The following is a 13,707-nucleotide window of genomic DNA, read 5'->3' as shown; positions in this document are numbered from 1 at the left end:
TTGTGGGACTTTACAAAAGTTAATAGATTCTTTAACTTTTGATCTTCACAACAGCCCTGCCAAAGCAGGCAGGAAGGGCCTATCTGTTGTAAACATTTCATCAAATAGAAAACCACCTCATAGAAAATAAGGAAGTGAAAGGGGCCATGGTTGCATAGCTAATAGGTGTCAGATAAAGACTAGAATCCTGGGTTGTTTTTTTTCCTTTGTCGTTTTCCGTAATCACTTAAGTCCATTTGAAATCGTTTTGAATTTAAATTGTAGGTGTAATAATGGTCAGTATTTTTCATCAGGCCTTGGATTAGAATTGTTGCCACTGGATGCCATGTCTCTTCTTCCTGTTTTCACTAGAAATGTTTAATCTAGAGAACTATGATAATGAGCCAACACTCTTGAAGGATTGTATGGTGTATTAATAATGCCTTTTTATGACATATCATGATCTATCCTGTACTTTTTAAGGATAGCCATATCCTTTCTGTCCCACAGTTACCAAGTTGAGAGAGGGCCCATCTTCCATTCTTTTGGCAGAGAGCTAACAATTTGTGCTACTCTCCATCTACCCACACAGATGATGCTGGGGAATTAGACTTGAGTTTTCTAGCTGCCTTAATGGCTCTGGTTGTATTCCAACTCTAAATCTTGGCATAGATCTAGATTCTATCGTGTATCCACTTCTTGCTCTATCTATACTACATTCTCTTTAGTAATTTCGTCCAGTCTCAGTTGCTTAAAAAAAAATCTCCATATGTATGATTTCATTTTCTATTTTGTTTTTGCCTCTCCTTGAAGTTCTAAACTTTCATATCCACTAACAACTTGATCACCCTTTCAGTATCTATAATGGGTGATTATTCCCAAACCTGATCTTTCATCCAGTCTTTCGCATCTCAGTAAATACTCCACCTTCTGCCCAATTGCTGAAGCCAACACTTTTAAGAACTGTTCTTGAAATCTTCTTGTATTTAATCTAGTGGCAAGCCATGTCAACACCTGCAAAGCATTATCCCATGTAGTTGATACCCCTGCTTGCCTACTGAGCATCTATTTCCCCCTTACTCTTTTCTATCAAATCCTCATTTTTTTCCCTCAGGTATCTATCTTTGCACATAAGCCATGTGACTCAAGGCAAGTCAACCCCATACACAGTTCAGGGTGAGCTCTGCTTAATCTTTAGTCAATCATAACTCCATCTCTCATACAAATGAATGGATGGGCAGGCTTAAATAAATATGGGCCAATAATCGGCGAGGGGCATCTGGCAAAGAGGAATCCTGGCTTATGAAGTAGCCACATAAAGCAAGCCTCTCTATAGGTGTGAATAAGGAGCATGTAGTCTTCATTGCTAGTGGCAGTTATCTAACAACTATTCCAGTTTGAGGCCTAAGATAATTAGTCTGGAAGAATGTGATTCTTTTGATAAAACCGTTGACGCTGTTGTGGCACTAAACTTCCTGTAAAATAAGCATACAAATATATTTAAGACATCTTAGGTTGGATATTTGGTTACTGGTATCCAGAAACAACTGATAAATTCAGAATCTATCTACTCCCGCTTTCTAGTATCAATCTAAACCACCACTATCATTCACTAGGATTTTCTGTAATGATCACCTAACTAGTCTCCCTACTTTTACTTTTTCTGCCCTGCAGTCTTTTCTGTAAAAAACGGATCTTGTTGAAATTTAGACCATGTCATCTTTAAATGCCATCAAGGACTTCTTAAAGCAGCATAATACTAAACTCATAAAGCCCATTATAATTGGCCTCTGCTTATCTCAGTTTACATCACTTGATTTTCAGTAATGTCTTATTGTGGTCACTTCTGAAAAGTAAATGAAAGATTAATCACTAAGCAGAAAGTCATTATACTCAATTGCTTGAACACACCAGGGGCCTTTCTACCAGTTGGTACCTGGAAGGCTTGCCCACCTCATCCTCAACAAGTCAGGCCCTCAGAAGGTCCGGCAGAGTCAGTATAGACCAGGAAATAGAGGAGAGACTTTTTTTTTTTTTTTAACAGAGATGACTTTTACCTTCCTTCTTGGTTATAAGGCAAAAATCCTTACAATAGGCCGTGTCATCTCATTGGTTGTACCTAGATAATTCAAACCTTGTATCTTGCCAGACGATCACCAATGACTGTGATATATATATATATATATATATATATATAGTTGTTGCCTGCAGTGAATGTCTTGCAGAAAAATCTTTGTAACTTTTTACTTTGCCCAAAATATGACATCATTGTTCATAAATTATTCAATACATTAATGACGTGAATCCTATGTTTTCAAGAGTAATCCTTAAGGTAAAATGATGTTCTCTTATCTACATTAGTGTTGATAAATGAAGATTACTAATAAGAATGTTTGAACTTTGCAGAGCTCATAATCAAAGACTCATTGCATTTTGTGTGTGGAAACCTGTGGTCCAAGTTGATAGGCTATATCCTAGTGATTTTGATGATGATATTTCCAAGTAGAGGAATGGACAGATTTTATGAAAAGAGCAATTGCTTTTCTTTGCTAGGGCTAAGAAGGTCACTATCATTAATCACAAAGATGACAGTTTGTGTTTAGGTCATTTAATATTTTTCAGTAATTTCCCCTTTGGTGATTAAGAACAGGGTATATATATCTAAATATATACACATATAGATAGATAGATACAGATATGCTAAATTACTTTGGCTTTGGAGACATGTGTCTTTCCTCTGAAGCAGGACTATAGGAAAAACCTTTCATGGGATAAAGAAGTCTTGCTAAAATGTATAAAAATTATAAGCAGAATTTTATGTTCTATTGATTTATATATTGGAGAAGTTTCTTCATATTTTACAATTTAGCTCGTTAAATTAGTAAAACATTTTGGAAGCTAAGTTTTCACTGATAAAATAGTCTCAGTCTGTATATTACTAGTTGACAGTAGCATAGGTGATTAATTGCTGTTAGATTTTATTTTGTTTTTCAAATTAAAATTGCTGATAGACTACAATTGTCTCTTTTTTAATGCCATTGAAAGCATATATACTTTTCCTTTTCCTTGGAAAGCTTTTTCCTTAATTTTTCTTGCATGAATGAAATTGGTAATCTCATTTTAGAACTGTCACAAGGTACAGAAAAGTCTAGCATATTCAGTCAGGAATTTGATGAGTGATGTCTAATAGTATTTCTTATTTCCAGGAGGTTGTGAATGAAGGTGTGAGGATAGGGGTCCACACATCCTCCTTTGTTTCATTTGGACCTTTTCGACTTTTACTTGTGTTAGACATTGGGATTCAATGTAGGATTTCATTTGAAAAATCGATTTCACTGCCTTTCTTTAAAGTTTGATAACAGTGATCTAGATTTTCTATGACATTGGCAATTTCTCCTAAGTACTGCCAAGTAAGTTAGGTTTTGCTTTCTGTCCAGATTCAGGGTATGACCACTACATACTGTGAAAATTATAAAGATTTTTTTTCTAAATTTGCTAAGTCTTAGGCATCTTTATATTTGTCACCATGATGTTAGACTTACAGAATTGGACAGATTCCTAAGGCACATCTACCTCTACCACTTCATTTTGCAGTTGAAGAAATAAACCCAAATCAATAGAAGCTTTCCTTGCTTCTGCCCTATGTGACCTGTCCCCAAGGTCACATAGGGCAGAAGCAAGAAAAGCTTCTACTCCAGTACTCCTTCCACTGCATTGAACTTTCTCTTTTGGGTGTTCTAACTTCATCAATCTAGAATAAGGAATAGTTATTAAATATTAGGAAATATAAATGGTATAAAGGAAGTGATGAGAACAAATAGCACTGAAGAAGAAATTCGTTTAAAAAAACATTTATTGAGTAGCTACCATGCATCAGGCACTGTGTATTTACTGAAACTAAGCTGTTAACTTACATACAAAATCTACATGTGCTCTATACAGTGTTATATAAGTTGTTATATATATATAATTCTATATATATATATATATATATATATATATATATAATATATGTAGATGGTTCCTGGCCTTTGGGTTAAAACAATTTCTGTTTTAACACCACAGTGGACATTGGTTTCAACTTGGCCACCCACAATGCATTGCCCCTTACATTGATAACAATACCCAGGTTTCCTTATGGGTAGTTAACACCACCACCTCCCCATCATTCCCCTCCAGTCTTCAGGAAGCCAAGAATTAGGGTCCCCTATTCAGCCCAAGACAAAAGGATGAAAGCCTGTGGCCAGTTCTAGGCCAATTAAACTCTTTTCTCAGACTTTCTATCTCAGAGAGAGAAAAGGATAGGAAGAACTGTCAGAATTCCATTCCTGCTTCTGAGACTCTTCTCCCTACCAGGGTATCTTGGATTCTATCTTTTTCAAACTTGGCACTTCAACATCATCTTTGATTCTCTTAACTCTTACTTCATCAAAGTCCCTTTTAATGAACTATAGAAATGATCCCTGAAAGTATAGTTGTTCAAAGTCCCTTTTAAGTTAAGTTGGTTTCTGTCACTGACAACAAGTTAACCCCAACTGGTATCTATGTTTGTGAAAGATTCTGCAGTTCTTCATTGGATATGACAACACAAACTGCTAGAGCAGAACAGGACCTATGAAAGTTTAGACTTTTTGTCTCAAAGTCCAAAACCTGAGTCACTGTACCAAGAGCTGGTGACCCTAACCCCCAAATGAAACTTCCAACTCTTTGTTACATGAACAAGCTTGGTACCAGAAGACCTGCTACATAATAAAGATAATTCCCTTCCCTCAATCATCTTCTCCCTTCTTGCTTAGAGGCAACTTCCTAAGAAGCCATACTGGGCCTCTTAGGACTGCGAAGCACTGCCATTTTTTTCCCAGTCTTCATTTTGATCTGCTGAAGTACTATTGCACTGATCCTCTGTGGAGTGCTGTTGACCTTGCTCGCTGATTGCTTTTAGTGATTCTTTTCAGTGATTGATGGAATGACTGGACAGTAATGAAAACAGAGTTGGTTCACATTATCTTCTCAGGATTAAAGCCTGAAAACAAATCTAATTTTCTTTTATGGGAAGGAGAAGTAGAAACAAAAGATTTTGATCATCTTAAAGTAACATGAAAAGAAGACTGAAGGATTTAATATGGTAAAAGGAAAAGAAGCATAACTGTTAGATTCCTAATGGAAGAACTGGTGGTGCTCTAATTTCCTTGTTAACAATAAATACCATTTGCATACCAGGCACGGTATACATACTAGCCCACAGATTCTCCAGATAAATTTATGATCTAAGCTGGGGAGAAAAGACCTGCGGGAAATGTAAAAACTATCATGTGAAAATTGAAGAGATTAGAATAAGAGCTCTGGACAGCATAATTGGAGATCTTTTCCCTTCCGCAGTATCTCTGTAAAATTGGAAAAATTCAGTTTATAGGAAATTAAAGATACTTGGAAAGTTCTTAAATTCTTTGAGTTGTTTTTCTGCTAGTGATGATGAATATGAAGGGTTAATTAAAAACTAGTATAACACAGAATATTAGATATTTGTAAATATACTTTAAATTAAAATTCCAACCCTATTAATACTTGAATGCAAATTACAAGTACCTCGGACTGTGGTAGGCCCAATTATAGAAGGATGAACTGTACAAGAACATTTCTTGTCCTTTCACATTTTCCCTGCAGGAATAAATAGGTGGTTCAATCTACAGATAGAAAGGCAGCAGAATAGCCCATTGTAGTATCATTACATTACTGTAATCATAGTTTATATGTCAATGACTTAATCTCTAGGCCTCTGTTTTACAACTGAAAAATGGGGATCCGTATCAGTCAGGGGCAGGGCCCCTGCCCACTTATAAATGCCTCTAAGGAAATTGGAAAATGCCACCCTTGCCTTCAGCAGAATGTAGCCCCACAAGCTTGGCAAGTGGAGCACAGGCTAGATTTCAGCCACTACACTTTCTTTTGCTGGGTTCTCTTGTACAAAGTACAGTTTAGATAGCTGTATGTCGCAGCCTTGGTCTGAGTTCTTGGTTGCCTGCAGCAAAGACCAACCCTAAATATCTTAAGTCAAAGGAGAATTCACTGGCAGGGATTTAGGGCTGTAGGGCTATGAGAAAGTGACAAGAACTAGGGCATCACTGGCATCAAGGACCTTAGTTAACCAAGGTTTCAAGTCAGGAGCTGCCTGATTCTTGGGCCCTGAGTACCACTACAATGAATTTGCCCTCTGCCTGTGCCCTCCTTTGCATTGCCCACTCACTGGGATTTACAGCCCTAAGAGTGGTGTTTGATTGCCTGGTCCCAGGGTGTACTGGGGAGCTAGTGAAGGAAGGAAGGAATAAAGGAATAAACAGGCTCCCTCTTCAGAAATGGGAAATGGTAGTGAGAGGTGGTACTTGGTGCCCTCCCACTAAGACTACACACCACTTGAATTATCCCCAAGGGGAGATGCTATTAGGAAGGTGGGTATGTGTGGATACAGTTGGGTGCTGGATAAATACAAAATGGTAAATGTCTGGTATAGGTCTTAGGTATTTATATTTGCTATTTTTGCTTAGATAAGGTATTGTCTAGTCCTAGCTCCTATCAGATTCAGAGCCTTCCAAATGACCCTGTCCCCACTCCTTCTTCCTACTGTGAAAGACACTAGGGCTTGTGGACAGGATTACCAGAATGAGAGAATAACAGCGATTCTGGTTTTTAGGACTTGCCGAAGACCCTGGTGATTTTTCTCTTGGATGTGAATTTTTTATGCCCTTGGGTTTCTTCTGTGTACAAAACTTTTGTAGTAAAGTCTCTATACAAACTTCTAAGCCTAGCACCTAGTCCAGTGGAATTTTGTCTTTTTTTTTAATCCAGTGTGTTTTTTAAAATTTTATTTTATTATATTATATTTTTGTGAAAACATATTTATTTTCTTTTTTATTTTATTAATGTTATGTTAATCACCATACATTACATCATTAGTTTTTGATGTAGTGTTCCATGATTCATTGTTTGCATAAAACACCCAGTGCTCCATTCAATATGTGCCCTCCTTAATTCCCATCATCCAGCTAGCCCATCCCCCCCACCCACCCCCTCTAAAACCCTCAGTTTGTTTCTCAGAGTCCATAGTCTCTCATGGTTCGTCTCTCCCTCCAATTCCCCCCCTTCATTTTTCCCTTCCTACTATCTTCTTTTTTTTTTAACATATAATATATTATTTGTTTCAGAGGTATAGGTCTGTGATTCAACAGCCTTACACAATTCACAGCACTCACCATAGCACATATCCTCCCCAATGTCTATCACCCAGTCACTCCATCCCTCTCACCCCCCACCACTCCAGGAACCCTCAATTTGTTTCCTGAGATTAAGAATTCCTCATATCAGTGAGATCATATGATACTTGTCTTTCTCTGATTGACTTATTTCGCTTAGCATAATACCCTATAGTTCCATCCACGTCATTGCAAATGGCAAGATTTTGGGTTTTTTTGATGGCTGCATAATATTCCAGTGTGTGTGTGTGTGTGTGTGTGTGTGTGTGTGTGTGTGTGTGTATACCACATCTTCTTTATCCACTCATCTGTCGATGGACATCTTGGCTCTTTCCATAGTTTGGCTATTGTGGACATTGCTGCTATAAACATTGGGGTGCATGTACCCCTTTGGATCCCTACATTTGTATCTTTGGGGTAAATACCCAATAGTGCAATTACTGGGTCATAGGGTGGCTCTACTTTCAACTTTTTGAGGAACCTCCTTACTGTTTTCCAGAGTGGCTGCAGCAGCTTACATTCCCACCAACAGTGTAGGAGGGTTCCCCTTTCTCCACATCCTTGCCAACATCTGTCATTTCCTGACTTGTTAATTTTAGCCATTCTGACTGGTGTGAGGTGGTATCTCATTGAGGTTTTGATTTGGATTTCCCCGATGCCGAGTGATGTTGAGCACTTTTTCATGTGTCTGTTGGCCATTTGGATGTCTTCTTTGCAGAAATGTCTGTTCATGTCTTCTGCCCATTTCTTGATTGGGCTATTTGTTCTTTGGGTGTTGAGTTTGATAAGTTCTTTATAGATTTTGGATACTAGCTCTTTATCTGATATGTCATTTGCAAATATCTTCTCCCATTCTGTCGGTTGTCTTCTAATGCCATTGTCCATATTATGGAACAACAAACTGCCTTCTACTTATATATAGTTCTTTTGATGGAGTGATATTCATTTATTAAAAAAAATACACTGTTTTAAGACCTCGTGATGTTCTAAGTTCTAGTTTATCTATTTTTTTAATAAGTAAAACCTAGATGATGTTATAGATTCCTTGTAACAGTCTAGTGGTAGAGAAAAGAAAAAATAAGTATACATATTTATAAATCTGTAAGTATAAATTATGTGGGGAATAATTTTAAATAAAAAAACAGGGCTCAATAATAGAGGATAGCAAGGGTGAGACCTTAAGAAATTATGGTCATTAGACTTCTCTGAGGAACAGATGAGTCATGATCTGAAGATTGACAAGAAACCTCTCACAGGTAGGTGGTGAGGTAGAGGTCAAGGATGTAGGGAGTAAGTTGAGGGTGGGGTTGGGGTATAAGTGGTGTATATTATTCAGTATGGGCCAGGCTTAAGCTGTAGTAACAAGTAGCCCCCAAATCATAATGTCTTAACACTTAAAAGTTTATTTCTTGCTTATGAAAGTCTTTTCTCTGGGACAACTATACTCTTTTGGTGACTCAGGTCCATCACATGGACCTCCATTTCCACACATGGTTGTTGTGTTCTCCACCAAAATGAAAGAGTGAGGGAGAAGGTTATGCAAATACTTTTCTCTGCTGTTAACAGACAATTGACCTGAATGAGTTCACAGCCCTATCTAACTGCAGTAAGCTGGGATGCTGAGGGAGGAGTGGAGAGCTGTATATTGTGGGGCACTAGTTATGCTTTCCTCAAAGAGTGTGGGAGTAAAAGGGGAGCTAGAGCATTCCAGGCAGAGAGAAAAGCCTGGAGGAAGGTCTGGAAATAGGATTATGATTAGCATACTGCAGTACTGTTGGGTTGTAAGAGATCATGCCACCTTCTGTAGCCATGTAGAAGGTGCACACTTGAAGAATGACACTTGAAGAATTGTTCCAGTTACTGGAATTCAGTAGAAAATCATGTCTTTCATACAAAAATATGGCTTCTAGGACTTCTGGGGAAGATGACAGAGTAGGAGGATCCTAAGCTCACCTGTCCCACAGATACACCTAGATAACACCCACATTAGTGTAAATAACCCAGAAAATTACCTGAAAGCTAGCAGATAATCTCTACAGCTAAATTAGAGAAGAAGCCATATCAATAAGAGTAGAAAGTGGAGATGTGGTTGGGAACCAATCTGACCTGTGAGAATATCCAAAGGAGGGAGGGACACTGCAGGTACAGAGAAGGAAGATGAGCAGATGCCACACCAGGTACCCCATGGCAGGAGGACCTGTACTGGGAAGATGAATCCCCATAATGATTGGAGGATTAAAAAACAGAGGGGCTTAACATCACGAGTTCTTACAATCAGTGGGGCTTAACTCCTAGAACTTTAAAAATCAGCAGGCTTGGCTCTAGGAGAACCTGAAGGTGATAGGAAACTGAATCCTGCCCTTAAAGAGACAGCATAACAAAGAGCCCTGCTGAGATACAGCATAGAAGCATCAGTTTGAAAAGCACTTGGGATATATGGGAGGAAGATTTGTTTACTAATCTCAGACTCTGTGTTGGAGGGGCAGGGATATTGGGAGACTTGTCCAAAAACAAAGGAGCTGGAGGGTACCATTTTCCTCCCCCACCACCCAGACTAGATACATGAACACCTCTGGGTACCAGCACAGTGCCAAAACTCTCTACCTAGCTGCTAACAGCATACCCTGCCCCTGTACTGTTTTATGGACCCATGCCCTCCAACCCAACCTCAGAAAATATTCTCCAAAGTGGCTATAGGTCCCCTCCCATAGCAGGTGGGCTCAAACCTTGCTAACACAGGGCATCACAACTATGTGTTCTCCTGTGGACCCACCCCCTCCAACACACCCTTGGCAGAAGCCAATCCAAAGTGTTTCCACAAGCCTGGCCATGTACAAGTAGTCACAGTGGGGGCCAGCACCAATCCAAAGTGACTCCTGTCCTGGGAGAGGAGAGGATAACCACACACTCCATTTTGACTGCAGCCCTAACAGTGGGCTGGGGCAGATGTCTGGTCTGACTCCAGGCCCTGCCCACTTACAAAAGCTTCTCAGGGGACAACACAGGGAGAGCTCCCTGCAGTTCAGTGTAACTGTAGTTCTGTCAAATGCCTGGTCTGACCCAACTCAAGTCCAAGGCAGCTCCATACTGGCCCATTAACACAGGGATCAAACTCTGCTCACAACAGGCAAAGAGAGCCATTGAAGATGGGACTGAATTGAAGGCAAACACAGCTCAGCCACAGCAGTGGGGCACATGCAACACACACAGGAGACACCGTGAAGTGCAGGACTCTGGTGAACAGGGGACATTGCACTGCAGGGCACTACAGGACTTCTATTTCATGAAGCCAGTACTTTCAAGAGCAGGAGACATAGCTAACTTACCTAACACATAGAGACAGACCCAGAAAGTTAGATAAAATGAGGGGACAGAGGGATATGTCAGGACAAAATCACAAAAGAGTTCAATGAAATGGATATAAGTAATATGCCTGATAGAGAATTTAAAGTAATGGTCATAAATATACTCACTGGACTTGAGAAAAGAGTGAAAGATCTCAGTGAGACCCTCAGCAAAGAGATAGAAAACATAAAAAAAGAACCAGTCAGAGATGAAGAACTCAATAACTGAAATAAAAAATACACCCAATGGAATAAATAGTAAAGTAGAGGATGCAGAAGGATGGATAAAGCAACCTAGGAAGATAGAATAATGGAAAGCAAACAAGCTGAATAGGAGAAAGAAAAAGAATAATAAAAAATGAAAATAGATTAAGGGAATTCAGCAAAATCTTCAAGTATAACAACATTTGCATTATAGGGATCCCAGAAGGAGAAGAGTGATAAAAGGGGGCAAAAATTTTATTTGAAGAAATAATAGCTGAAAACTTTCCTAATCTGGGGATGGAAACAGAGATCCAGACCCAGGAGGCACAGAGAACCCCCAGTGAAATTAACCCAAGGAGGTCCACACCAAGACACACAGTAATTAAAATGGCAAGAAGTAGTGATAGAGAAGTTTAAAAGTAGCAAAAGAAAACAGTTACATACAAAGGAAACCCCATAAGGCTATCAGCTGATTTTTCATAGAAACTTGGCAGGCCAGAAGGGAGTGGCATGATCTATTCAAAGTGCTGGAAGAGGGCGCCTGGGTGGCTCAGTTGGTTAAGCGACTGCCTTCGGCTCAGGTCATGATCCTGGAGTCCCGGGATCGAGTCCCACATCGGGCTCCCTGCTCGGCGGGGAGTCTGCTTCTCCCTCTGGCCCTCTTCCCTCTTGTGCTCTCTATCTCTCATTCTCTCTCTCTAATAAATAAATAAAATCTTTAAAAAAAAAAAAAAAAACAAAGTGCTGGAAGAAAATAAACCTGCAGCCAAGAGTACTCTATCTAGCAAATCTGTCATTCAGAATAGGCGACATAAAAAGTTTCTCAAAGTTGCTTTCCAGCCCCGGCCCCGGACGTAGCAGCCGCTGAGATGTTGATGCCCAAGAAGAACCGAATTGCCATTTATGAACTCCTTTTCAAGGAGGGAGTGATGGTGGCCAAGAAGGATGTCCACATGCCCAAACACCCCGAGCTGGATGACAAGAATGTGCCCAACCTTCACATCATGAAGGCCATGCAGGTAGCCTGGGGGCTGCTCGAGTGGGGTGCAGATGGAGGGATTTTCCACTAAATGTCCAAGGCAGATTCCAAGGAGAGGTCAGAACAGCCAGAGCTGCTTGCTGCCTTGAAGGTTGCTGAGTCTCTCAAATCACGAGGCTATGTAAAGGAACAGTTTGCCTGGAGACATTTCTACTGGTACCTTACCAACGAGGGCATCCAATATCTCCGTGATTACCTCCATCTGCCCCCCAAGATTGTGCCTGCTACTCTGCGCTGCAGCCGCCCTGAGACAGGCCGACCACGGCCCAAAGGTCTGGAGGGAGAGCAACCTGCAAGACTCACACGAGGGGAAGCTGACAGAGACACCTACAGACGAAGCGCTGTGCCCCCTGGTGCCGACAAGAAAGCTGAGGCCAGGCTGGGTCAGCAACTGAGTTCCAGTTTAGAGGCAGATTTGGTTGTGGACATGGTCAGCCCACCTCAGTAAAGTTGGAGATGTTTTGTGTTGAATAAATTTGTAGCCAGAAAAAAATTAAAAAAAAAAAAAGAATTTCTCAAAGTTAAAGGAATTCATCACCACTAAACCAACTTTATGAGAAATGTTAAAAGGAACTCTAAGTGGAAAGGAAAGGCCATAAACAGGAGTAAGAAAGGTAGGAAGCACAAAAGCAGTAAAATGAAGTATATCTATAAAAATCAGTCAAGGCGTTCACAAAATAAAGGGATATAAGTACAACCATATATTTAAAATGTGCAGGGGGCAAAGAAGTAAAAATTAAGTGCCTTTAGAATGGGTTCAAACTTTTTTTTTAATTTTATTATGTTAGTCACCATACAGTACATCATTAGTTTTTGATGTGGTGATCCACAATCCATTGTTTTCGTATAACACCCAGTGCTCCATGCAGTACCTACCCTCCTCAATACCCATCACTGGGCTAACCCATCCCCCCAACCCCGTTTGTTTCTCAGAGTCCATAGTTTCTCATGGCTCATCTCTCCCTCCGATTTCCCCCCCTTCATTTTTCCCTTCCTTCTCCTAATGTCCTCCATGCTATTCCTTATGTTCCACAAATAAGTGAAACCATATGATAATTGACTTTCTCTGCTTGACTTATTTCACTTAGCATCATCTCCTCCAGTCCCATCCATGTTGATGTAAAAGTTGGGTATTCATCCCTTCTGATGGCTGAGTAATATTCCATTGTATATATGGACCACATCTTCTTTATCCATTCATCGGTTGAAGGGCATCTCGGCTCTTTCCACAGTTTGGCTATTGCAGACATTGCTGCTATGAACATTGGGGTGCATATGGCCCTTCTTTTCACTACATCTGTATCTTTGGGGTAAATACTCAGGAGTGCAATTGCTGCGTCATAGGGTAGCTCTCTTTTTAATTTTTTGAGGAACCTCCACACTGGTTTCCAAAGTGGCTGTACCAACTTGCATTCCCAACAACATTATAAGAGGGTTCCCCTTTCTCCACAACCTCTCCAACATTTGTTGTTTCTTTCCCTGTCCATTTTTGCCATCCTAACTGGTGTAAGGTGGTATTTCAATGTGGTTTTGATTTGAATTTCCCTGGTGGCCAATGATGATGAACATTTTTTCATGTGTCTGTTAGCCATTTGTATGTCTTCTTCAGAGAAGTGTCTTTTCATGTCTTCTGCCCATTTTTTGACTTATTTGTTTTTTGGGTGTTGAGTTTGAGGAGTTCAAACTTAAGTGACCATCAACTTAATATAGACTGCTATATCCATAAGATGTTATGTAAAAAATTAATGGTAACCACAAATCAAAAAGTGGAAAAGAAATGCAAAAAATAAAGAGAAAGGAATCCAAGCATATCTCTAAAGAAAGCCAGGAAACTGTGAGAGAAGAGAGCAAGAGAAGAACTACAAAAACAATCATATAACAAGTAACAAAATGA

The 13,707-nt window shown here is 39.7% G+C and overlaps 2 pseudogenes; one reads left to right on the top strand and one right to left on the bottom strand.

The window, feature by feature from the left end:
- Positions 1-4,357: 4,357 nt before the first annotated feature.
- LOC113912122 lies at positions 4,358-4,458 on the bottom strand (annotated as a pseudogene).
- Positions 4,459-11,643: 7,185 nt separating this feature from the next.
- LOC113911100 lies at positions 11,644-12,287 on the top strand (annotated as a pseudogene).
- The last annotated feature ends 1,420 nt before the right edge of the window (positions 12,288-13,707 follow it).

Source organism: Zalophus californianus, chromosome 12, assembly GCF_009762305.2.
Source record: "Zalophus californianus isolate mZalCal1 chromosome 12, mZalCal1.pri.v2, whole genome shotgun sequence".
Taxonomy (NCBI): domain Eukaryota; kingdom Metazoa; phylum Chordata; class Mammalia; order Carnivora; family Otariidae; genus Zalophus; species Zalophus californianus.
Note: the sequence above shows the minus strand (reverse complement) of the source record. Positions and strands in the feature narration are given on the sequence as shown.